General features: G+C 43.6%; 1 protein-coding gene across 1 annotated transcript in view; it reads right to left on the bottom strand.

The window, feature by feature from the left end:
* Positions 1 to 25,101, bottom strand: part of LOC139767303 (gamma-aminobutyric acid receptor alpha-like) — a 120,843-nt gene extending 95,742 nt beyond the window's left edge. The window contains exon 1 of the mRNA XM_071696529.1: positions 23,918 to 25,101. The gene's annotated coding sequence lies outside the window, so the exon portion shown is untranslated. The remainder of the gene's footprint in view (positions 1 to 23,917) is intronic.
* Positions 25,102 to 26,201: the final 1,100 nt, after the last annotated feature.

The raw sequence follows: 26,201 nt of genomic DNA, 5'->3' as shown, positions 1-26,201 counted from the left end.
ATACCTAAATGCAACATCAACTCCTCATTTTTGGCATATTCTCTAGTTCTCTGAAATTTTCTTTTATGTCTTTGTATGTGATATTTGATGTGCTTCAATAAAAGATTTTCTAACTGCCAAATGTGTAGTGAAAATCAGCCTCTCTGGAATATGCAAACTTTCAAAAGGTTATAACTTTTCTAATCCCCCAGCAATATACGAAGGGTGGCAGGACACCTGTATGCCCATAAGAACAATTGAGAACATAACTGATTTCTGTACTCGAGCATCATGAATAGAGGAAGAGTGACTGTACATTGGAATCACTTTATACAAGTCATTTTAGAACGTCATTTTCTCTGTTGATCATGACATCTGAAAAGGGAATCTTATTCTCATTTTCCCATTCAGACTTGAATTTGACAGAGCGATGCAAGTCGTTAAGTTTTGAGAAGAATTCATCAAAATTTCTATCAGTGGTCCAAGGCGAAGATGCTTCCCTCTTCCGATCTTTACCACATCTGATTTTAAAAAGATATTTTGGGCAATAACTTACTTCAAAGATATTGCATGAATAGATTAGCCAGGCTGAGAGTAAGCAGGATGAGGAAAACCTTGCCAAAGGATCTGCAAGAGGATCTTGATGCGGGAAGTGGGCGAGGTACGCAAGATGCCATGGGTTGGGGCGCAGGGTCCTCGTCATCAAAACATCCAGGAGTGTTCCAGCAGCAGCAGCGGCAGCCGTGGATGTGGGTGGACCACGGCGGTCGAGTCGCCCGTGTCGTGGTGACGTTGGCCGCGATATTTATAGCAGCCCGACAAGCGGCTCATTAAGGTCCACACGTCTCGGCTCCTCAGCTCACTTGGCCACACCAACGCTGTCGAAACTTTCCACGGATTCAATCAGACGTTTGGCTCTTATTAAATCGAAACGTAAAATGTATATACATTTGACAGTATCATAATTGTTCCTTTGTTCTTTCCTTTTTATTTTACCTTCGCGAGTTGAATTGTCACACTTTGACGATCACTTACAACCACTGTGATAGAACTATTATTATAGTAAGAGTTGGACTCACGTTCATTTACTTTACATATATATATTTTCATCCTTTTCCATTGAGGATCACACAGCCGAGTCATCAGTGATATGGAACCTATCCTTTTAGGGCTTTGTGACTATAACACAAAGGCCATATGTATGTGCATTGTGAGTATATACAGCCTTGGGATTATGATGAACACCTGAAGGAGTTTCAGGTGTTCAGGTTTTTCGACGGTTGGTTTTAACTTGACGTTCACTGACGTTGATGAAGGTTTTCAAAAGATTTGATATCCTTCTCTCAGTACATATCTGGATGTGGTGCCACGTCTGTTGTAGCTTCGTCGTGGAATTGTTAACCCGTTGGAGGGGAGCTGATATTTCCCTTTTAGATTCATTTATGTAATACCAGCTTCAGGAGTATGCTTCGTTGTTAAACTACTGAGTTACAAACGAATTATCGGAAGCATCTGTAGTATGGCAGTTAGCGTTAATGACCATGATATGAATACAGGTCCGCCCGGGGTCGGGCCTGTATGGGTTCGAACCCTGGGCGCGGCAGTCAGCTCACGGTTCACCCACCCGTTCATCTTTATAAAGCCCGACTATACCACCACCAATGATAAAGGTATCACAGGATGGGAACCCCTGCAATAAGATCTTTAAAACCCGCCTCATCTTCCTATATAACCCATTTCATGTTCCATTTTATGGAGGAAGACTTTTAGAATGTATTAGTTTTATGACTACAACGATATGACAGTTGCTGCTTACCAGACGCTGTGTGTGTATGTGTGTGTGCAAATTTGAGAATACCGGTGGGTGTAGTGATCGCTGGTGATATCAATCGTCGGTTAGAGTGACCATGGGTGAAAGTGATTGTCAGAGTGACCATCGGTATAGGCGAACGCTGAAGAGAGTGAGAGCACTGATTAGAGAGGCGAGTGCGTGGATGAAGGATATTGATCACCCTGCGAGTGTGGGTAACAGGAGCACGTGAGGAAACCCTTGCAAGTCTGGGTGAGAGTGCAGTGAGGAGGACGCTGGTGAGAGGGAGCGTGTGTGTGTGTGTGTGTGTGTGTGTGTGTGTGTGTGTGTGGGTGGGTGGGTGAGAGGACGTGAGAAACGTCAAATGATTAACGCAGGTGATAAGGTGTGAGCGTGGACAAGCCTGGGTCAGAGAGGACTAATGATGTTAACGAGAGAGAGAGAGAGAGAGAGAGAGAGAGAGAGAGAGAGAGAGAGAGAGAGAGAGAGAGAGAGAGAGAGAGAGAGAGAGAGGCTGGCATGAATGGCTTGGGCAAGAGAGAGGCTGGTGGAGCAAGAAAGCCAGTGTGAGTGAAAGTGGGTGGCGTTAGAAGGAAGAGGCTTAAGGGAAAGTGTGAGTGTGTGTGAGTGCCTGACTGTGCATGCATGAGGGAGGAAAGACTGTTGGTTAAGGGCATAGTAAAAGAATGAGTCAAGTGAGTAATGAGGAAGCTGGAGGAAGATGGTGAATTTAAGTGTGAGACGCATGACGCCGGAGCTCCTGGATGAGAAAACCTGTGCACAAACTTCGCCTACTCGAGTAATACAGTTACAGACTTCCAGTTTTCCTCGGCACTCAGAGAAATCCTGACGCAGGCTCCGAGCTCCAGTCCTCCGATGCTTCAACCTGTACTGCAGAAACCATGATCATCTTTGTCTCTTATGTTTTGTCTCTGTTTTGGTAGACTTGTTGTATTAAGTCCCCCAGACGACGGCGTCTTTATACCAGTCTATGGAACATCCGTTCATGTCATCTCAGGTTTGGAACTGTACCTCCAGAGTTCGGCTGGTGTGGTCGTATTCCTACACTTACATTGCATGGCAACTTGTCCACAACTTGCCATCGCTTAATTGATAAGTCAATAAGAGGATCTTGATTAGCAACAGTGTTGCCGAAGTGATGATCTAGAATTCAGCTTTCCCTGTATTAGTAGAACTAAATCTCATCTATGATCGAATGACAAAGAATGTATATAGCACCAGTCTGAATCTCTTTTCAAAAGGAGGAAAAGAAATCAGTTCTGAAAAAACAACCAGTTTAGTTTCTTCCAGACGACGATGATGATGATTCGAACCGTTACAATCTCAAGACACGCCACGAAATGAATGAACTAGTACTTCGCAAGAGATACCCACGAACGTAGCTGCTCAATCTATATGGCATCGACGAATGACGTGGTTGTTTATAAAGATACAAACTACCATAAATAGAACCATCCAATTCGTAAGACTCAACCGCGAATGGAATCTATCATTTCATGAGATAAACACAAGCGAAACTGATCATCTCGCAAAGAATAATCACGAGCGAAATCGCTTTAGTTTCCCCAAGATACAAGGTAAAGCATGGCTCGATACAGTTCATATCTGCGAGATAATCAGGAAACAAACTGTTCTCTTTCTGTGAGACAAACACGAATCGACCCATCCATATCCTAAGAGATAATCACAGATAAACAAACCTCACTTTTTAAAATGTAGATGTAAAACGAACTTTACATTTCCAAAGCAGCCGTTCACAATGATCAAAGTTTCCACAATTGTACAAACTGTCCACTGGGGGAGGAGGATAATGCACACAGAAGTCGATTCCTAAATTCCACCAAAATTGTTTCTCAGCGTTTTCTATTTTGGTGGGAAGATGGTGAGCGAGATGGATCATGAAAAAGTGTATTCTTTATACACTTATTAAAACGTTTACGATTATGAACCGAAACTGAGAAACATCCATGAAGGAAATCCTTTCGTTTGCTATGAAACTTCCACAACGGGAACCGTTCCTTTCCCAACAGACGACAGATATTCGGATCCTTCCTAACCTCACACACAACCAAGAATCGTTCGAATGTCAGAACTTACAGTGAACATGGTCCTGAAATATCTAATTCCTCACGTTTATATTTTTCTGTGAATATAAATGTTCCTCTTCCTTGAGAACTGTAGTTCTACATTTTCATAATTTCTATTTACATGATACTGTACCATGATCAAACGCACAACACGATAAACCCAGCTTTGTAGTTTGCCAAGGCTTCTGTCCCTTGCTCTACCTACCTATAACACACATCACGCACAACACACGTTCTCATCCCATCCCCAAGTATGTACCACCAGACAAACACACACACACACACACACACACACACACACACACACACACACACACACACACAACACACTAATGCATCGTCAAACATGCGTAACGAAGATAAGATTTCATTTCGTTATCCCTCGCGATGTGATAAAAGACTGAACACTGTACAGTAAACGGGTAGTCAGCAATACTGTGTGTGGCTAGAAAACTTAGTTTTCGTTTGGCATAATTTCAGGACTCCGTTGCAAACGTCTGTCACAGGTCAACACAGTCTCACAGAAACATACATGGCCACTGGGAGATACAGAAACATACATGGCCACTGGGAGATACAGAAACATACATGGCCACTGGGAGATACAGAAACATACATGGCCACTGGGAGATACAGAAACATACATGGCCACTGGGAGATACAGAAACATACATGGCCACTGGGAGATACAGAAACATACATGGGCACTGGGAGATACAGAAACATACATGGGCACTGGGAGATACAGAAACATACATGGCCACTGGGAGATACAGAAAAGATATCTATATCAGGGGCAGATAACAATAGCTGAAGCCGGCTAGCCAATGTGATATTCACAGCATCACACACAACGCTGTACCGGCTTACTATTGATTATGCTTGACATTAGAACCAACTTCGTATTGGCACAGTGACCTTCAGAACTGAAGCTGCGGGTTCGATAATGGCTGGAGCCACTGACAGCCTTTACTGCGTTGTATGAGGTTTTGAATCATTGAGCACGACGACATAACCCTTGAGCACGACGGTGTAACCCTTAAGCACGACGGTATAACCCTTGAGCACGACGGTATAACCCTTAAGCACGACGGTATAGCCCTTGAGCACGACGGTATAGCCCTTGAGCGCGGGGGTACGGCCCGGGCACGACCGTAGAACCTGTGGACACATTGGAGAGATCCTTGATCACAACGGTACGACCCTTGTACACGATGGAATGTCTCTTGAGCATGGCGGTACGACCCATGGTATAATCTGACCCTAAGGGATCAAAGGTCAAAGGCTATACCATCTTACCCAAAGGTTGTGCCATTGTTCAAGGATCGTGCAATCGTACTCAAGGATCGTACCATCGTACTCAAGGATCGTACCATCGTACTCAAGGATTGTACCATCGTTAACAAGAACTATAACATCGTACTCAAGGGTCATACCATCGTACTCAAAGGTCGTAGCATCGTACACAAGGCTCTTATCATCGTACTCGAGGATCGTACCATCGTACTCATGGAGTGTACCATCGTGCTCAAGGATCAGTACTAACGTTGAAAATTGATGACGGCAAATGGTTGGTATATCCAGAATAAGGACATATGATTATGATTCTCATTTTCTGTAATTTACCAAAGCCCTTCAACATCAGCACATCTAATTAGCTCTTAATACTGATAATCGCCTTGGATGCACCACTAATTACGATAGGAATTGATAGTACACCATTCATCATCAAAAGAGAAGTCGTGACTGGAATAGGAATACATTTATGATGGATGTGCTAGCAGTTGTGAGTTCAGATCTCCCGATGCACCAGCAATCATAAGTGCAGGTGTCATGGATATATCAGCAGTTATAGGAACAGTTATCATGAGTATACTACCAGCTATAGGAGCAGACGTCATGACTATACTAGCAATTATAGGAACAGTTACCATGGGTATGTTATACAAGCAGCTATAGGAGCAGATATTATGGATATACTATCAGCTATAGGAAGAGTTATCATGAGTAAATGAACAGCTATAGGAACAGGTGTCATGGATATACCAGTAGCTATAGGAAGGGGAGTTATAGGTGAAGTTTAATCAGAAAAGAGGATTTAGTGGTGTATCATTAACCCTAAGAACATGGCTCAAGGTTGTACGATTGATCATAAGAAATGAGAGCTACAGGAACCCTCATAATTCCATTTCAGGAGCACAGTACACTAAAGCATTTTTGTCCATGCATTTCCTGGTGTGAGTAATGTTACCGGACTCCACCTGCACGAAGTTAAACCGCGAGTGAAAGGTCACGTTGGTTCAGGCTTTATCACTGGGAGTCAACATTTCTCTGTTACTGTAAGTAGCGCAACTCTGAGCGGCAGAAGCCTTCAGAAAGGTCCTGGACAACACTAAGACTCTTCCATAAAAAGTTGATCCAGAAGTTCCTGACGGTGACCCATTTGCGGGCCACCCAGCGTCGAGCACATAGGTTCGAATCCTAGTTGCGCGGCTGTCGGTCCGTAGTCACCCCAGCTGCACATCGCTCCTCGGGTTTGGTCGATAAAATGAACACCTAGGTCAGGCTAAGGTAGATACGTATATATATATATATATATATATATATATATATATATATATATATATATATATATATATATAGAGAGAGAGAGAGAGAGAGAGAGAGAGAGAGAGAGAGAGAGATAATGAGATGGCATCAATCAGGGCTTCAGTTGGCAGTGCCGTCTCAGCTAAAAGAAAAAGGAAAACGTGATGTGAAGTGTAACCAGGTATACAGAGTCATGCAAAATGCTTAACGCCTTTCGACCGAGCAGCCGTTCATGGGTTGGTTACTTAGTTCATTGGCCTTTAAACCTATCAACTACCAGGGTTATTAAGGCCGTCAAAGTCAAGCCTCATTCATCGACCGGAAAACCATCAACACCTCCTTCATGTGTTAAGGATCATTCTAAAACAACATACACTCTCGATATATATATATATATATATATATATATATATATATATATATATATATATATATATATATATATATATCTATATATATATATATATTTTTTTTTTCTTGCTTTGTCGCTGTCTCCCCGCGTTTGCGAGGTAGCGCAAGGAAACAGACGAAAGAAATGGCCCAACCCACCCCCATACACATGTATATACATACGTCCACACACGCAAATATACATACCTACACAGCTTTCCATGGTTTACCCCAGGACGCTTCACATGCCCTTGATTCAATCATTATACATATGAGCACGACGGTATAACCCTTGAGCACGACGGTATAACCCTTGAGCACGACGGTATAACCCTTGAGCACGACGGTATAACCCTTGAGCACGACGGTATAACCCTTGAGCACGACGGTATAACCCTTGAGCACGACGGTATAACCCTTGAGCACGACGGTATAACCCTTGAGCACGACGGTATAACCCTTGAGCACGACGGTATAACCCTTGAGCACGACGGTATAACCCTTGAGCACGACGGTATAACCCTTGAGCACGACGGTATAACCCTTGAGCACGACGGTATAACCCTTGAGCACGACGGTATAACCCTTGAGCACGACGGTATAACCCTTGAGCACGACGGTATAACCCTTGAGCACGACGGTATAACCCTTGAGCACGACGGTATAACCCTTGAGCACGACGGTATAACCCTTGAGCACGACGGTATAACCCTTGAGCACGACGGTATAACCCTTGAGCACGACGGTATAACCCTTGAGCACGACGGTATAACCCTTGAGCACGACGGTATAACCCTTGAGCACGACGGTATAACCCTTGAGCACGACGGTATAACCCTTGAGCACGACGGTATAACCCTTGAGCACGACGGTATAACCCTTGAGCACGACGGTATAACCCTTGAGCACGACGGTATAACCCTTGAGCACGACGGTATAACCCTTGAGCACGACGGTATAACCCTTGAGCACGACGGTATAACCCTTGAGCACGACGGTATAACCCTTGAGCACGACGGTATAACCCTTGAGCACGACGGTATAACCCTTGAGCACGACGGTATAACCCTTGAGCACGACGGTATAACCCTTGAGCACGACGGTATAACCCTTGAGCACGACGGTATAACCCTTGAGCACGACGGTATAACCCTTGAGCACGACGGTATAACCCTTGAGCACGACGGTATAACCCTTGAGCACGACGGTATAACCCTTGAGCACGACGGTATAACCCTTGAGCACGACGGTATAACCCTTGAGCACGACGGTATAACCCTTGAGCACGACGGTATAACCCTTGAGCACGACGGTATAACCCTTGAGCACGACGGTATAACCCTTGAGCACGACGGTATAACCCTTGAGCACGACGGTATAACCCTTGAGCACGACGGTATAACCCTTGAGCACGACGGTATAACCCTTGAGCACGACGGTATAACCCTTGAGCACGACGGTATAACCCTTGAGCACGACGGTATAACCCTTGAGCACGACGGTATAACCCTTGAGCACGACGGTATAACCCTTGAGCACGACGGTATAACCCTTGAGCACGACGGTATAACCCTTGAGCACGACGGTATAACCCTTGAGCACGACGGTATAACCCTTGAGCACGACGGTATAACCCTTGAGCACGACGGTATAACCCTTGAGCACGACGGTATAACCCTTGAGCACGACGGTATAACCCTTGAGCACGACGGTATAACCCTTGAGCACGACGGTATAACCCTTGAGCACGACGGTATAACCCTTGAGCACGACGGTATAACCCTTGAGCACGACGGTATAACCCTTGAGCACGACGGTATAACCCTTGAGCACGACGGTATAACCCTTGAGCACGACGGTATAACCCTTGAGCACGACGGTATAACCCTTGAGCACGACGGTATAACCCTTGAGCACGACGGTATAACCCTTGAGCACGACGGTATAACCCTTGAGCACGACGGTATAACCCTTGAGCACGACGGTATAACCCTTGAGCACGACGGTATAACCCTTGAGCACGACGGTATAACCCTTGAGCACGACGGTATAACCCTTGAGCACGACGGTATAACCCTTGAGCACGACGGTATAACCCTTGAGCACGACGGTATAACCCTTGAGCACGACGGTATAACCCTTGAGCACGACGGTATAACCCTTGAGCACGACGGTATAACCCTTGAGCACGACGGTATAACCCTTGAGCACGACGGTATAACCCTTGAGCACGACGGTATAACCCTTGAGCACGACGGTATAACCCTTGAGCACGACGGTATAACCCTTGAGCACGACGGTATAACCCTTGAGCACGACGGTATAACCCTTGAGCACGACGGTATAACCCTTGAGCACGACGGTATAACCCTTGAGCACGACGGTATAACCCTTGAGCACGACGGTATAACCCTTGAGCACGACGGTATAACCCTTGAGCACGACGGTATAACCCTTGAGCACGACGGTATAACCCTTGAGCACGACGGTATAACCCTTGAGCACGACGGTATAACCCTTGAGCACGACGGTATAACCCTTGAGCACGACGGTATAACCCTTGAGCACGACGGTATAACCCTTGAGCACGACGGTATAACCCTTGAGCACGACGGTATAACCCTTGAGCACGACGGTATAACCCTTGAGCACGACGGTATAACCCTTGAGCACGACGGTATAACCCTTGAGCACGACGGTATAACCCTTGAGCACGACGGTATAACCCTTGAGCACGACGGTATAACCCTTGAGCACGACGGTATAACCCTTGAGCACGACGGTATAACCCTTGAGCACGACGGTATAACCCTTGAGCACGACGGTATAACCCTTGAGCACGACGGTATAACCCTTGAGCACGACGGTATAACCCTTGAGCACGACGGTATAACCCTTGAGCACGACGGTATAACCCTTGAGCACGACGGTATAACCCTTGAGCACGACGGTATAACCCTTGAGCACGACGGTATAACCCTTGAGCACGACGGTATAACCCTTGAGCACGACGGTATAACCCTTGAGCACGACGGTATAACCCTTGAGCACGACGGTATAACCCTTGAGCACGACGGTATAACCCTTGAGCACGACGGTATAACCCTTGAGCACGACGGTATAACCCTTGAGCACGACGGTATAACCCTTGAGCACGACGGTATAACCCTTGAGCACGACGGTATAACCCTTGAGCACGACGGTATAACCCTTGAGCACGACGGTATAACCCTTGAGCACGACGGTATAACCCTTGAGCACGACGGTATAACCCTTGAGCACGACGGTATAACCCTTGAGCACGACGGTATAACCCTTGAGCACGACGGTATAACCCTTGAGCACGACGGTATAACCCTTGAGCACGACGGTATAACCCTTGAGCACGACGGTATAACCCTTGAGCACGACGGTATAACCCTTGAGCACGACGGTATAACCCTTGAGCACGACGGTATAACCCTTGAGCACGACGGTATAACCCTTGAGCACGACGGTATAACCCTTGAGCACGACGGTATAACCCTTGAGCACGACGGTATAACCCTTGAGCACGACGGTATAACCCTTGAGCACGACGGTATAACCCTTGAGCACGACGGTATAACCCTTGAGCACGACGGTATAACCCTTGAGCACGACGGTATAACCCTTGAGCACGACGGTATAACCCTTGAGCACGACGGTATAACCCTTGAGCACGACGGTATAACCCTTGAGCACGACGGTATAACCCTTGAGCACGACGGTATAACCCTTGAGCACGACGGTATAACCCTTGAGCACGACGGTATAACCCTTGAGCACGACGGTATAACCCTTGAGCACGACGGTATAACCCTTGAGCACGACGGTATAACCCTTGAGCACGACGGTATAACCCTTGAGCACGACGGTATAACCCTTGAGCACGACGGTATAACCCTTGAGCACGACGGTATAACCCTTGAGCACGACGGTATAACCCTTGAGCACGACGGTATAACCCTTGAGCACGACGGTATAACCCTTGAGCACGACGGTATAACCCTTGAGCACGACGGTATAACCCTTGAGCACGACGGTATAACCCTTGAGCACGACGGTATAACCCTTGAGCACGACGGTATAACCCTTGAGCACGACGGTATAACCCTTGAGCACGACGGTATAACCCTTGAGCACGACGGTATAACCCTTGAGCACGACGGTATAACCCTTGAGCACGACGGTATAACCCTTGAGCACGACGGTATAACCCTTGAGCACGACGGTATAACCCTTGAGCACGACGTGTAGCCTCTCTGTGCAGGGGGTGAAATTCAGCCGAAAGAACAGATGGGTATCACAGAATTAAGGAGGGACCTGAAAAATCTATGCAAGGGTCAGGATAAACTTCAACATTCTATCAACAATTCTACCACTGTCATGTATAGACGAATTCCTTGTGAATCTAGCCAGGTCTGTGAATCTAGCCTTGGACAAACTGGATTTATATTCACGTCCTGTTCTGTATATCTAAAGAAACGAAACACTTTGATACATTGTAAATGTTTCACTGAAGATAAGGATTACCATATACCTTCCGTTAACGTAACGTAACGCAAAGTAAATACATGCCTTTGTCAGTGAAGGATACATGATGCACCAGTGTGCTCACAAGACGACACATGGCATCACGTCATGACTATGAGATCGCGATAGACAGACCAGTGTAGCCAGTCATACTACAGTGCACAGCTTGGAGACAATGAGTGACCCGGACCACAGTATACCAAATGGAGACCAGTATTCCCACTGAACCACATCACATAAATATGATCACACTGAAGCACATCAAGTCACGGTACAGTAATCATCATCAACACTAACACGACGCAAGGGGAACTTAGAAAAAGCAATTACGTCGTGAATGTACAACACAAAAAGTGAGACAAAAACGAGCGATGACCCCCAGGGACCTCAGTTACTCCAACAGGTCTACATTGTAAAGCCACAGTGTACCTATAACCAGTGGGGGCCCACAATTTACGCCTGTCGCACGGCTCGTACATCTAGAATCTTAAAACGCTGACGTCATTCAGCTTCACTACTAACACTGTTTTTCCTGTGTTCTGTCTGCAGCTCTGTTACCTCCACAGACTTTATGACATTCTTCGGCTATCTAATTCCTGCTATAAGACCGTTTAGTGAGAGATCCGTCAAAGATAGTCTTTCCTGTGTTACTAATGACTGGTCATATTCTTACAGAAACTGTGGAGAATCCTGTGTTGTAGCCCTTGTTATCCTGAAAGCTTTAGAAAAGTTCCTCAAGTTGTTTTTGGTCACATCCAGCTTCCTGTCTGCGAGTACAGAGTGGAGCTACCAAGATGATTGATTCCCAGACTAAGAAGTAAATCCTACAAGAGCAGAGTAAACATCTTGAATCCGGCTCAGAAAAGCGAAGGTTTAGAGATGATCTAAATACAAGTATTCAAAATGACAAAAGGCTTAGATATCCTTGATCTATCAGATTACTTTAGGTTTAATCAGTCCGATTCTACTCGTGGTAATGGACACAAACTCGCGGGTAAATGCTTTACCTCGAAAGAGGCGAAATACTTTTTCTTCCACGGGATTGCTAACATATAGGTTTTGCCAATCAAAGTTGTTGAAAGTAGTGCTATAGATACGTTTAAGAACTGACGACAAATACTTCGCTGTAAGTCCACGACATACATTAATTGCGCTTCCTCAGCCACAATAACAATTTGCATGTTATTCTCTTTGAACCGTCTGTATGCCATCTAACTTTTACCGTACTAATCTGTAAGTTTCTGATCTCCACTGTCGCAAGCAGGTGTTTGGATTCATAGGAAGACGCTGAGACAGAACGATCAGGGGCCATGATATAAAATCAAAGTTGCAACTTGTTAGAAAGGTTTTAAAGAATTAGTTGTACAATATAACGGTAGCGAATGAATGACGTAAACTGAGTGAGAAGATATCAGATGCAGACAGCATACACAAGTTTGAAAACTTGTATGAGAACAGAGATGGTTCAAGAGTTGGGATCCTTATCATTGTAAAACTCCCTCCACTTATTGTACAACAGGCAATCACAAATAGTAAATTACACACAGCAGTGGAACCTGATAAAGATGTAAACAATAGAGTCTGGAAATGAAAAGATAAAATGAAGACCAAGACATCATAATACTCACCGAGACTATAATATATGAGTAGAGCAGAGATAGAGAGTGTTACCGACATAGATGTGAGGCTAGCAGAAAGCAGTAAACAATGAGGGCCGCAATATAGCCACGGGTCCAGTGTAGGGAGATGCCTCTGAGAATAGAGCGGCTGTTCCTTTGTATTGCTGCGTCAACAAAGGATTTGTCACATTAATCCTTTATGTGCACGTCAACGGATACTCATATGACGTTTTCTTTTCTTTCCCCTTTTTATGCTTCGAGTATTTCAGGGGTTTTTTCCCGCGTCTATCCTGTATCTGTCTGTGTGTTATTAGTGGATGTGAAAGGAAAAGAAATGTGATGCTTTCTATGTGGTTAAAACTGTACAGCATAATTAATTGGTTCAGCTTCTCTGTCAAGAATCACGCATTAATATCACCGTGCAGTGTACATGTACACCTGTGCTTGAGAAATCTGTGTATTTGTAATTGTGTATGTCTGTATGATATGTCTGTGCTCTCTTGTATGTTTGTGTGTGTCTCCGTGCATGTGCTCGTGTGTGTGGGTGTGTGTGTGTAATGCATAAATGCATAACTAAATGAAAGTTTGTGTGTAAGTGTCAATATGTGTGATGTATGGCTGTATATGTGGGTGCTAGTGCATGATTGCGAGTCTGTGACTGTGTGTATGTTTGTTTCCCTGTCATGATTACTGACATATTTGACAGTCTAAATGAACTTATACTTGCAAGCCTAATAGGATAAGTAACCGTTGAAAAACGTATATTCACATATATATGCAATGGAATTGAACTCTATGTTCGTGTATGTTATGGTAGCAATACCTTTTGAGACAATCATCCGCTCATCCCTCACCCGGGGTACTCATGGCACTTATCCCAGAGGTTTGGATGGTAGCAGTAACAGCGCTCGTGTCTTCAACGTATCATCATAACTAAAGATGAACAAAACACAAAGGATTCAGCGTCATATGCAATCGATTCCTTGGACCTTCTCGGTCTATTTCTCATTCTATTCCTCTTTGGTTCCCTCTAACTGTACAGTATGGATCATACAGGATCTCCTCCAAGCGCTTTGATTGTTCTGATGTCTTTATTACCTTTAGCATTATTGAGCAAGCAACGGTGGTCAAGACGACAAAGCCGAGCGGCTCCCGATCGTAGATCAGTAGTCGGGAGGTGAGGATCACTCTCCACCAAACCCCCGCCTCTATATATCCCTCTCTGAACCCGACATGAGTCACCAGGGAGGCCATGCATCATATCAGTGATGTCTGCCAACTTCCACTAATAATGAAGAGTCAACTGGATCCAGTAGTTTACAAGTAAAACCCTTACAAATGACAGGAATTTATCTAGTGCCTTCAGAACGCAAGAGATTTTTCGGGGTCAGCTCTCTCGACCTTTCCTACTTTTGTAAAACATGTAACTTTACCGATTCCTCAGAGATACAGTGCAACACTTGTTAGTTAATCATTTTATGAAAAATTTAATTTCCATGAATGACAGAGATAATTAGTGGATATCTGTAGATACTGACGTTCAAAAATGCTGTTGGAGGTTTGTATGTTATCTGATACTGCGTGTTTATATGCACTATATATATATATATATATATATATATATATATATATATATATATATATATATATATATATATATATATAAAATCTTTCATATTTGTTCACTGGTTCTTATTTTAGCGAGACAGCACCGGGAGCAGACAAAGAAATGGCTTTAGTCGCTTACATCACTCTAACTGCCACGTTACAATACATCGAAATCACGGCTCTGTATGGACAATCAGGCTCCAGAGACCTTTCTGTGGTTTCCTCTGACCCTTTCATATGCCCTTATCCAGTCCATTGACAGCAAGTCGCCCCCCATAAAGCACATCGTTCCATTTCACTCTATCTAATGCATTTTCCTTCGGCGAGTGCCCGGATGGTAAAATCTTGTCATAAGTAAAGAATGACCAAGAGATGGGACCGCCATTGAGTCTAGAACTCTCACTCCCTATACTGCACAAATGAATAATCATTAATAGGTAATTATATATATATAAATCAATAAGCAGCTGGGTATAACAGCCCCTCGGCTGTCATCGTAATTATCTGCCATGGTTTAGTCTTCACAAAAAAAAAAAGTTTCAGTTTCACTCTTACACAGGTGGCAACACTGTCAACCGTGTAACCATTATCAGATACTCAGTTTTAGTCATCCTCAACATACAACTTAATATTCTTTTCTCCTCAGTCTTTCCATCTAAGAGTTAACTCGTGTTCACACCACTACTCGTAGCATTGTCAGTCGTTCTCCTTTCCTTTTCATCATCCAGACCTTCACTATGCCAGGCTGCTGTGGTATCGCCTTATCACACCCTCTTCCTAGCACTTCAGACACCATTCCTCTCCACTGCTATTGGCTTTACTTAAAATCTTAACATTGAAAACATTGCACATTTTTTTTTTCGAACTACATTAAGTAGAAAAAAAATCCCCTCCTAAGCTCTCTCTCTCTCTCTCTCTCTCTCTCTCTCTCTCTCTCTCTCTCTCTCTCTCTCTCTCTCCCCCAGCACCATCACCCACTCCCCAGCCACTCACACCACCAACGCTCACCACCACCAGGTACGCCCTGCCTATCTACACACTGGCATTTGCCAGGAGATATTGAATGATTCTAGTTGAAATTGAGGAGGATTGTAAACCTGTCAATCAACCGGAATGTAACGTAAATAAATATATCTTTCCTACGGTGATTTTTGTTTCGAATGCCACCGGCTTTAGCTAATGAATTTGCAACAAAGTATGAGTCTTCGTTAGCTAAATAACAGTGATTTCTCGGGACATTAGTGATCCAATGGAGGGGAAGAAAGTCGAATACTATTACATTATTCTCTGACACAACGCATTCCTTCATTACGTGCTGGATACCTCAGAAAACAAGGTTGTTATATAAGTTTCCATGATGGAAATCTGACGTCAATAGACATCAGGTTATGGAGACAAGTGATATATTATACGGAATATCAGAAATACCTCTGAACGTTCGATGCAAACCTGCTTTAATTTCCATCAACAGATATCACAACACCGTATGAATATATATATATATATGTATATATATATATATATATATATATATATATATATATATATATATATATTTTTTTTTTTCTTTCTTTTCTTTTCTTTTAAACTATTCGCCATTTCCCGCGTTAGCGAGGTAGCATTAAGAACAGAGGACTGGGCCTTTGAGGGAATACCCTCACCTGGCCCAATTCTCTGTTCCTTCTTTTGGAAAATTAAAAAAAAAATGAGAGGGGAGGATTTCCAGCCCCCCGCTCCCTCCCCTTTTAGTCGCCTTCTACGACACGCAGGGAATACGTGGGAAGTATTCTTAATCCCCTATCCCCAGTTATATATATATATATATATATATATATATATATATATATATATATATATATATATATATATATATATATATATATATATATATATATATATAACTGGAACAGTAACTTACCTAGAACAGAATCTCTGCATCTCCACAACAGAAGCCTTCAGTCACTCTTTTCACCTCAAACAGACATGAACCCAGCTCACACCTTCTAGTCACCATCAATGGCCAGTCTCTCACACTGAGCAAAACACCAGCCATCCTAGGCATCACATACGACACACACACACGACATTCACTCTCCACACCAATAACATCAACCATAAAAATCAACACACAAACTACATGCCTTCTGAACACTAACTGACGCCAGTCTCGGACAAGAAAGAGAATCCCATAACATCCTATACAAACAATTCACCCACTCCTCTTTAAACTATGTCTCGCCTGCCTAGTCTTCCACCCTCTCAAAAGCAAATATGACAAAGCTGCGCTACACATAAAAGCGTGCATTCATAACAATCACTAGTTGCTTAATAAGCACAATCACTCAACACCTTCACAGTGAAACAATGTTCCTCCCAGTACAGTCTCAACTCAACATCCTTGGCACTCAATTCTCTGCAACAGCACGAGGCCTCTCCTACCCAAACCACCCTATAACCAACCACGAACCCTCAAGCACAAATATAAAGCTTAACCGCGCCTCACACTTCAGCAACCTCTACTCACCATTCCACCTCCAGTATAAATGATAATGACGAAACACATAGATATTGAAAAAAACCGACAAATATAAACAACCGAGCTCGCAACTCAGTCTTCAACTCCAACCCACCAGACATAACACCCATCAGAAACCAAACTCTTCAGGCAAACACAGGTCACTCTCTCCCGCTTAAGCTCTTGGTATACAAGTCATCACTAGAACACTACAAACGCCGTTAAAGTATACCACAAGACCTTCCATGCCCACGATGCATCTACCATAAAAAAAAGACACCGAGCATTTCGGACTCAATAACCTTGCACTCTCTGTACACAGACGCACACACGCAACATTTGGGATGGCGAAAATAGGTATGTGTGAAGGTATGGAACTCCCAACGATATTCTGTTGATGTGAAGCATAGACAATAGATGAGGACGTGCAGGAGGGTGGAAGTGTTGGAAATTGGATGTTTGAGGACAATATGTGGTGTGAGGCGGTTTGATCGAGTAAGTAATGAAAAGATAAGAGAGATGTGTGGTAATAAAAAGAGTGCGGTTGAGAAATCTGAAGAGGGTGTGTTGAAATGGCTTCGACACAGAGAAGAAATGAGTGAGAAGTTGACAAAAAGAATACATATTTCAGAAGTGGAGGGGACAAGGAAAAGAGGGAGACCAAATTGGAGATGGAAGGATGGAGTGAAAAGATTTTGAGTGATCGGGTTTGAAAATGCATGAGATTACAGTGCTTGCACGTCATAGAATGTATTCGAACGATGTGGTATACAGGGGTCGATGTGCTGTCATTGGAATTGAGCCAGGGCACATGAAGCGACCGGGAAAAACAATGGAAAAGTCTATGGGGCCTGGTTGTGGATAGGGGGCTGTGGTTTCGGTGCATTGCACATGACAGCAGGAGAATGGATCTGAGCAAATGCGGCCTTTTTTTCATCTGTTCCTGACGGTACCTTGCTAACGCGGGAAACGGCGAACAAATATGATTATATATATATATATATATATATATATATATATATATATATATATATATATATATATATATATATATATATATATATATATTTTTTTTTTTTTTTTTTTTTTCTTTCAAACTATTCGCCATTTCCCGCATTAGCGAGGTAGCGTTAAGAACAGAGGACTGGGCCTTGAGGGAATACCCTCACCTGGCCCAATTCTCTGTTCCTTCTTTTGGAAAATTAAAAAAAAAAAAAAACGAGAGGGGAGGATTTCCAGCCCCCCGCTCCCTATATATATATATATATATATATATATATATATATATATATATATATATATATATATATATACATATATGTGTGTGTGTGTGTGTGTGTGTGTGTCGACTACGTGGCTGTGTGATGACTGCCGCATACGTAAATGAGGGTCGACTGCACATACAAGTGGCTGTGTATTGACTGCACATACACGACTCTGAAAATCGGCAGCACTTATATAGGCTGTGTGTTGACTGCACACACACACACACACATTTATATATATATATATATATATATATATATATATACATATAATGTGTTGATGGCACATTAATATGACTGCGTTGCCAGCATAACTTTAGCTTCATATAACCGACTTTTTTCATTGTAATCTGAGCTCCTGTAAGGCGAGACACTCGAGGTTTCGAAGAAGCCAGACGACCAAGTGAGAAAAATGAGAAATTCCTGTCGTGTGTGCATCACTGGGTGCAGAAGACCCATGACTTACACTGTTAACATATCATTTATTAAATTTCAATGTGATCAAAAAGAAAGTTTACCGATGGTCAGAGTGAAAACAACTGACATGATAGTCATGACTACTAGTAAGCCATACTGTCATGGGGACCTGCATGACAGGTGTCACCACTAATAAGTCAATACTGTCATGAGGAACTGGGATGACAGGTTTTACCTGCGCTACCGTTCCTCCAGTACACCACAGAGGGATACTGGAACAGAACCATCTCTTTCGTTCCTCCGGTACACACAGTAAGATAATGGAACAGAATCACCCGCGCTGCCGTTCCTCCGGTACACCACAGTAAGACAATGGAACAGAACGTTTGTTTTGCATCACTATAGCAAGTTCAGAAAATCTCATTCACTTATGATAAAAAATTCCCAGCTTCTCATCCTAGCGCCTCCCTTTCAAGTAACGATGATCGCTGATGATTCCCTCAGGGAAATTTGAATAAGGTTTGTATCAAGAACATCTGCAGTCGAAAACCCTTACATAATTACCCTATACTGAGCAGCTAACCTTTTTACCCACTCACTCTCCCTCACCGCACAAGAATAGTCAACAGTGTGTCACTTAATAATCTAAAATGGAAACATCGACACCAGCGCAATACCAATTTGGCAGCTCATACTGTCGACGGATGAATCTGACTTTCTCAAAAACCGGTATTGGTAATGGGTGGAATCTGTGTCTTAGAGGCAATAAACTCTACAAGATTTTGTGTATCCCGAGATACCCTGTCCAAGTCTGAGTTTATTGAGGAAGCTGTGTCAAGACGAGACGCAGATCGAGTGAGAGAAGAGGAAGCAGTATTTGAATGAATGCAGTGTTGAGTCGTCAGCGTATGAGTGCACTGGATTATTAGTGGAGGAGAAGAAATCGTCGAAAAAAAGAGAAAAAGTGTAGGTGACAGGACAGAACCTTGAGGGACACCGCTGTTGATGGAAAAGCAAACTATAGAATTTCTATATTCTTTAAACATTAAACTACCTTCATTTTTTTTTTTTTTCTTTTTTTTTGCTTTTCGCTGTCTCCCGCGTTTGCGAGGTAGCGCAAGGAAACAGACGAAAGAAATGGCCCAACCCACCCCTATACACATGTATATATATTTGCGTGTGTGGACGTATATACATACGTCCACACACGCAAATATACATACCTACACAGCTTTCCATGGTTTACCCCAGATGCTTCACATGTCTTGATTCAATCCACTGACAGCACGTCAACCCCGGTATACCACATCGCTCCAATTCACTCTATTCCTTGCCCTCCTTTCACCCTCCTGCATGCTCAGGCCCCGATCACACAAAATCTTTTTCACTCCATCTTTCCACCTCCAATTTGGTCTCCCTCTTCTCCTCGTTCCCTCCACCTCCGACACATATATTCTCTTGGTCAATCTTTCCTCACTCATTCTCTCCATGTGCCCGAACCATTTCAAAACACCCTCTTTTGCTCTCTCAACCACGCTCTTTTTATTTCCACACATCTCTCTTACCCTTACGTTACTTACTCGATCAAACCACCTCACACCACACATTGTCCTCAAACATCTCATTTCCAGCACATCCATGCTCCTGCGCACAACTCTATCCATAGCCCACGCCTCGCAACCATACAACATTGTTGGAACCACTATTCCTTCAAACATACCCATTTTTGCTTTCCGAGATAATGTTCTCGACTTCCACACATTCTTCAAGGCCCCCAGAATTTTCGCCCCCTCCCCCACCCTATGATCCACTTCCGCTTCCATGGTTCCATCCGGTGCCAGATCCACTCCCAGATATCTAAAACACTTCACTTCCTCCAGTTTTTCTCCATTCAAACTCACCTCCCAATTGACTTGACCCTCAACCCTACTGTACCTAATAACCTTGCTCTTATTCACATTTACTCTTAACTTTCTTCTTTCACACACTTTACCAAACTCAGTCACCAGCTTCTGCAGTTTCTCACATGAATCAGCCACCAGCACTGTATCATCAGCGAACAACAACTGACTCACTTCCCAAGCTCTCTCATCCCCAACAGACTTCATACTTGCCCCTCTTTCCAAAACTCTTGCATTCACCTCTCTAACAACCCCATCCATAAACAAATTAAACAACCATGGAGACATCACACACCCCTGCCGCAAACCTACATTCACTGAGAACCAATCACTTTCCTCTCTTCCTACACGTACACATGCCTTACATCCTCGATAAAAACTTTTCACTGCTTCTAACAACTTGCCTCACACACCATATATTCTTAATACCTTCCACAGAGCATCTCTATCATATGCCTTCTCCAGATCCATAAATGCTACATACAAATCCATTTGCTTTTCTAAGTATTTCTCAAATACATTCTTCAAAGCAAACATCTGATCCACACATCCTCTGCCACTTCTGAAACCACACTGCTCTTCCCCAATCTGATGCTCTGTACATGACTTCACCCTCTCAATCAATATCCTCCCATATAATTTACCAGGAATACTCAACAAACTTATACCTCTGTAATTTGAGCACTCACTCTCATCCCCTTTGCCTTTGTACAATGGCACTATGCACGCATTCCGCCAATCCTCAGGCACCTCAGGCACCTCACCATGAGTCATACATACATTAAATAACCTTACCAACCAGTCAACAATACAGTCACCCCCTTTTTTAATAAATTCCACTGCAATACCATCCAAACCTGCTGCCTTGACGGCTTTCATCTTCCGCAAAGCTTTTACTACCTCTTCTCTGTTTACCAAATCATTTTCCCTAACCCTCTCACTTTGCACACCACCTCGACTAAAACACCCTATATCTGCCACTCTATCATCAAACACATTCAACAAACCTTCGAAATACTCACTCCATCTCCTTCTCACATCACCACTACTTGTTATCACCTCCCCATTTGCGCCCTTCACTGAAGTTCCCATTTGCTCCCTTGTCTTACGCACTTTATTTACCTCCTTCCAGAACATCTTCATAATATTATATAATCTATTTTGAAATAAAATTTTCATCCTAGGGCAACAATAACACCTATGGCCACGGAGTTGTAATTAATTGTTCCACTGACGTTGGCGGATTACCATTTCTCCACTTTTTTCTTCTTTTGATTTTCAAATCGAGCACACTGAAATTTCCTGAGGGTCCCCCTGCTGCCCACCAGCCGCTCTCGAGCTTACCGCCCTCTGGGGAGTGGGGTGGTGCAGCCCATGTGGGATACCTCTGATTTAGAACGTTGAATTTATGAGTACAAAACTTACACGTCAGATGATCACATTTTCTCTTGTTCTGACATTCGTTCTTTGTATTTCTGTTTCATTATTTGCGTCATGAGTTCAATTGGTGATTGCCCGGCGTGCCGCTGCAATCGCATTCTTTGTCTTCTAAGACATGTTCAGGACAACACAAGCTATTGAAGGTAATGGTGGGTGATTTACAGTGTGTTGAATTCGATCAGGATTTGTAATCTCGCACAGCATGATCGACTTAATCTAGTTCCAATGAATGAGTTGATTTACAGTCTTGCACTTTCAATAACTGGGTTTTATCTTAGAATGATTTTCCTGGGATGGTTTAATCAGACGTTCATGTTAGTTCAGGATGAATAGCTTAAGGTTGGTTGGGCTAGTTTGGTATGGCTATGTTAGCGTTCATCCGGCTAGCTCAGGATAGCCCACGTCAGCGTTGACTGGGCTAGTTAAGGATGCCTACATTAACGTTGACTAAGTTAAGTCCCCATCGTGACGTTACTAGGATGCCGACGGTATACAAAAGTGATAAGTTCATGTGATTACAACCGCTGCATCATACATGTTATCTGCAAAGATTTGGATCTTCAGTGTGAGTATAACAATTGTTTCAGTGGCTTGGAGCTTCACCACCCTGAGTGCGATGGTACGATCGTTGAGCAGCACGGTACGATCCCTTGATCACGACAGAGAGACACAATCTTTGAGCACGACGGTACGACCCTTGAGCACGACGGTACAACCCTTGAGCACGACGGTACAACCCTTGAGCACGACGGTACAATCCTTGAGCACGACGATGACAATGCTACCCTTGTTGTAACCTCTGATCTGAGTAAGTTACTCATGTAAAAAGTCACAACATTAGAAGCAAAGATCGTACCGCTTTACTCATGGGTCGTAACTTCGTGTATGAATGTCGAGCCATCGTACACAAGATGCTGGGTAAGCTAACGAAGAAAATCCAAAAGAATCAAAGTTACAGTTGAAAAATTCAAAAAGTAAAACAGATTACAAAATTGTGATTCATAGACCAAAAAGAGACACTCGCATACTGAAATACGTCTGGGATGTTTTCACAATGCAGAGTGAGGTGTATCATCCTAGAGCTATATTTTCTAATAAAGCTGCACAAGTTAGAGTCATTTATCAAACAAGTTAAGACTCTGGTATTTCTTAAGCTGAAGTCTGGCATCCCACAGTCTGGATTCTGGTACCTCTTAAGTTAGAATCTGATACCCCGCAAGTTGAAGGTAGGGACTTCAATATGTTAAAATCTGGTGTTCCATCAAGTTAGAGATGAATTGCTCTACACGGTTGAGTACAGCCTTGTACAAGTAAGAGTGAAGTGCTCATCAAACGGCGTGCTTCACAACTTAGAATGAAATTACTTTAGGAAGTTAGAATGATGTATGGCATGAGTTAAAGGATGGTAGTATAGTAATCAGAATAAAGATAACGACTTCAGGTGACGTTCCCAGAGGTCAAGGGTAAGTATTCCATATGTTAGAGCGACGTACTCCACAGGTAAAAGCGAGGTACTCACATGTAAGAGTAAGGTACTCCACAGGTAAGAGTAAGGTCCTCCACATGCAAGAGTGAGGTGCTCCACAGGTTTGAGTGAGGTGCTCCACATGCAAGAGTAAGGTGCTCCACAGGTTTGAGTGAGGTGCTCCACAGGTAAGAGTAAGGTGCTCCACAGGTAAAAGTGAGGTGCTCCACAGATCAGATGTTGCAATGTTAACCTACCTAGACGAGGGCGTCAGGGCTGCGGTGATGGTGAGTCCAAGATGAAGATTTTCGCCACCACTTGTGGCGTCCTGATACTTATTTCTCTGCTTCACTTCCTCCACCTTTCCCTTCTTTCTGCTTCAGTGTTTCGTCGTCGATTCTTTCCAGTTTCACATTTTGATCTTGGTCTTTCCTCCTTAATTGATGGCCTATTTCAATTTCCTTAAGTGTTTGTTATTTGGTTTTCTTGTCGAGATCTTCATATATTCTCGTCACAGTTAATGTCTTTCTCCCGTTGTTCACACCGACACGTTTTGATTTGACGTTTTTATTTACCACAATAGTCCTTGCGTCGGCGCTCCAGTATTCAACTCTACGTTCTTACGTCTTAATTCCTTATTCCATAGTTAATATTTCTTCCATTATTGTCTAGAATATTTTCGATACTTCCTCTTCCATCCCAAATTCCTTATTGAGTCATGTACATCACCAGGTATAATTGTCTCATTATACGTTTCAGCCAACTTTGAATTACTTATTACTTTCAGCTCAGAGAGACTTACCTTATTACTTATATCAGCATAAATGTTAATACCATTTCCATTCCCCCGTAGTGATACTCAGAGTCATAATAATCAATACTCGTCTTTGCTATGTGCAACCTTTACATGTGTTCATCCACGTCTAACTTCTAACCCACTCGACTTCAGCAGCAAAAACGACACCAGCTGCAACATCAACCTCTCCAGCCAGTTCCACTGTGTGTAGCGAGCTCTCACACTCCTGCTCTGAACACTCCACATAAACAAGAGTTAGTTCAGTCCCACCTGATTCCTCAGTCCGTCGTCCTATAACTGAACATCAGTCGAGTACATCGTCTCGCCTCTCCTCCAACAGGTGATACAGGTCTCGCGAGACTCTGCTACGGGTCACACGTGTTACGGGCTGGAAAGAGATATTATCCTATTGTCCACTGCGTCAGGACGATAGATATGCAAGTTCGTCACGAAGGCGATCTCATCTGTCTTCAAAGTCCTCCTGAGTTTGAGATTATCCACGGACACATGAATGCCAAGCGGAGTTGAGGAGGATCAGTTTGGTCGTGGGTTAGAGAGGGCGTGGGATATGGGGCTTGGGATGGCGCGGGAGGGAGCACGTGGTGGAGGGTCCCGCAAGAGACGGCCGCGTCTTGCCCCCTCTCGGCGCGCGTCAGCTGTAACACTGGCTGACGGTCCGTTGACCACAATCACCACTCTTAGTGCCCGCCTCGCGCACGCTCCATCACGCCCACGCTCTGACCATCGTCCACGCAGTATAATCCGCGGTAAACACTCCCCTCCACCCATCCAGTAACACATATTACCCTCTGAACAAACGCTGACCAGACAGGATTAAACAGTGATGAACCACAGAAAGAATAAGACCCAAAGGAATTATACTAAATGAAAATATGTTAATTACTTGCCTTCTTTCACAGCCTCATCTACCGACACTTGAACACACTTCATCCTCGACCAGGTAACCATCAACCATCACCATTCATCTTCCATCTCTCAATTTCATTTTGACGTTTCACTCGTTTTCCAGCCAGATACATATTTACCCATCACTCCATCCCTATTTCTCTTTACCCATTCAAATAACAGTCATGGAACTTCATAAAGAGGGTCGTAATTAATCCACAAACCGATCCTATATCCGGTAGATTTGTGCAATATCTTGCAATCACGTTGTTCTATGCTCTGTATGTAAGCAGACATCAAGCAGCATCTGCTATGACAAGCTGTCTCTGGTGCTGATTCCAATACGATGCTTTACACAGACGTTACTCACAATTGTTCAGATTTGTCGCACTCAAAAATGGGTCATATCTCAGTCAGAAAAGTTGTCCTAATAAGTATATGTATACTTTTCCCACTTATAAATTATGTACAATATTCGACAACTCTCACAGTTGTATAAAAGATATGTACGTCATAATGTTCAGCTTTACCATCAAACAGTAAAGATCTTGCACGCAGCTGTTCGTTAACCTTCAAATCGGGAAAATTTTATGTAAATATCAGAGTAAAAGCAAGAATCTATGTACATCAGAGAGACTATCCCAGCCATCAACAATCAAGTCAACTGAATACAGTGTCCGTAATACGTTCAAGAACCATCCAATACTGGAGGTACGACAGCCTCCCAGATCCTACCTTGGGAGGAGACATCACTCTAGCGCGCCACAGCTGACGCGCCTCACCTCACCTCTCACCTCACCAGAGTCCCCGCGCAGCAACCTTGTAGAGTTCCTCCACTC

This window comes from Panulirus ornatus, chromosome 4 (assembly GCF_036320965.1).
Source record: "Panulirus ornatus isolate Po-2019 chromosome 4, ASM3632096v1, whole genome shotgun sequence".
Taxonomy (NCBI): domain Eukaryota; kingdom Metazoa; phylum Arthropoda; class Malacostraca; order Decapoda; family Palinuridae; genus Panulirus; species Panulirus ornatus.
The sequence above is the reverse complement of the archived record's forward strand: the minus strand, read 5'-3'. Positions and strand labels throughout refer to the sequence as shown.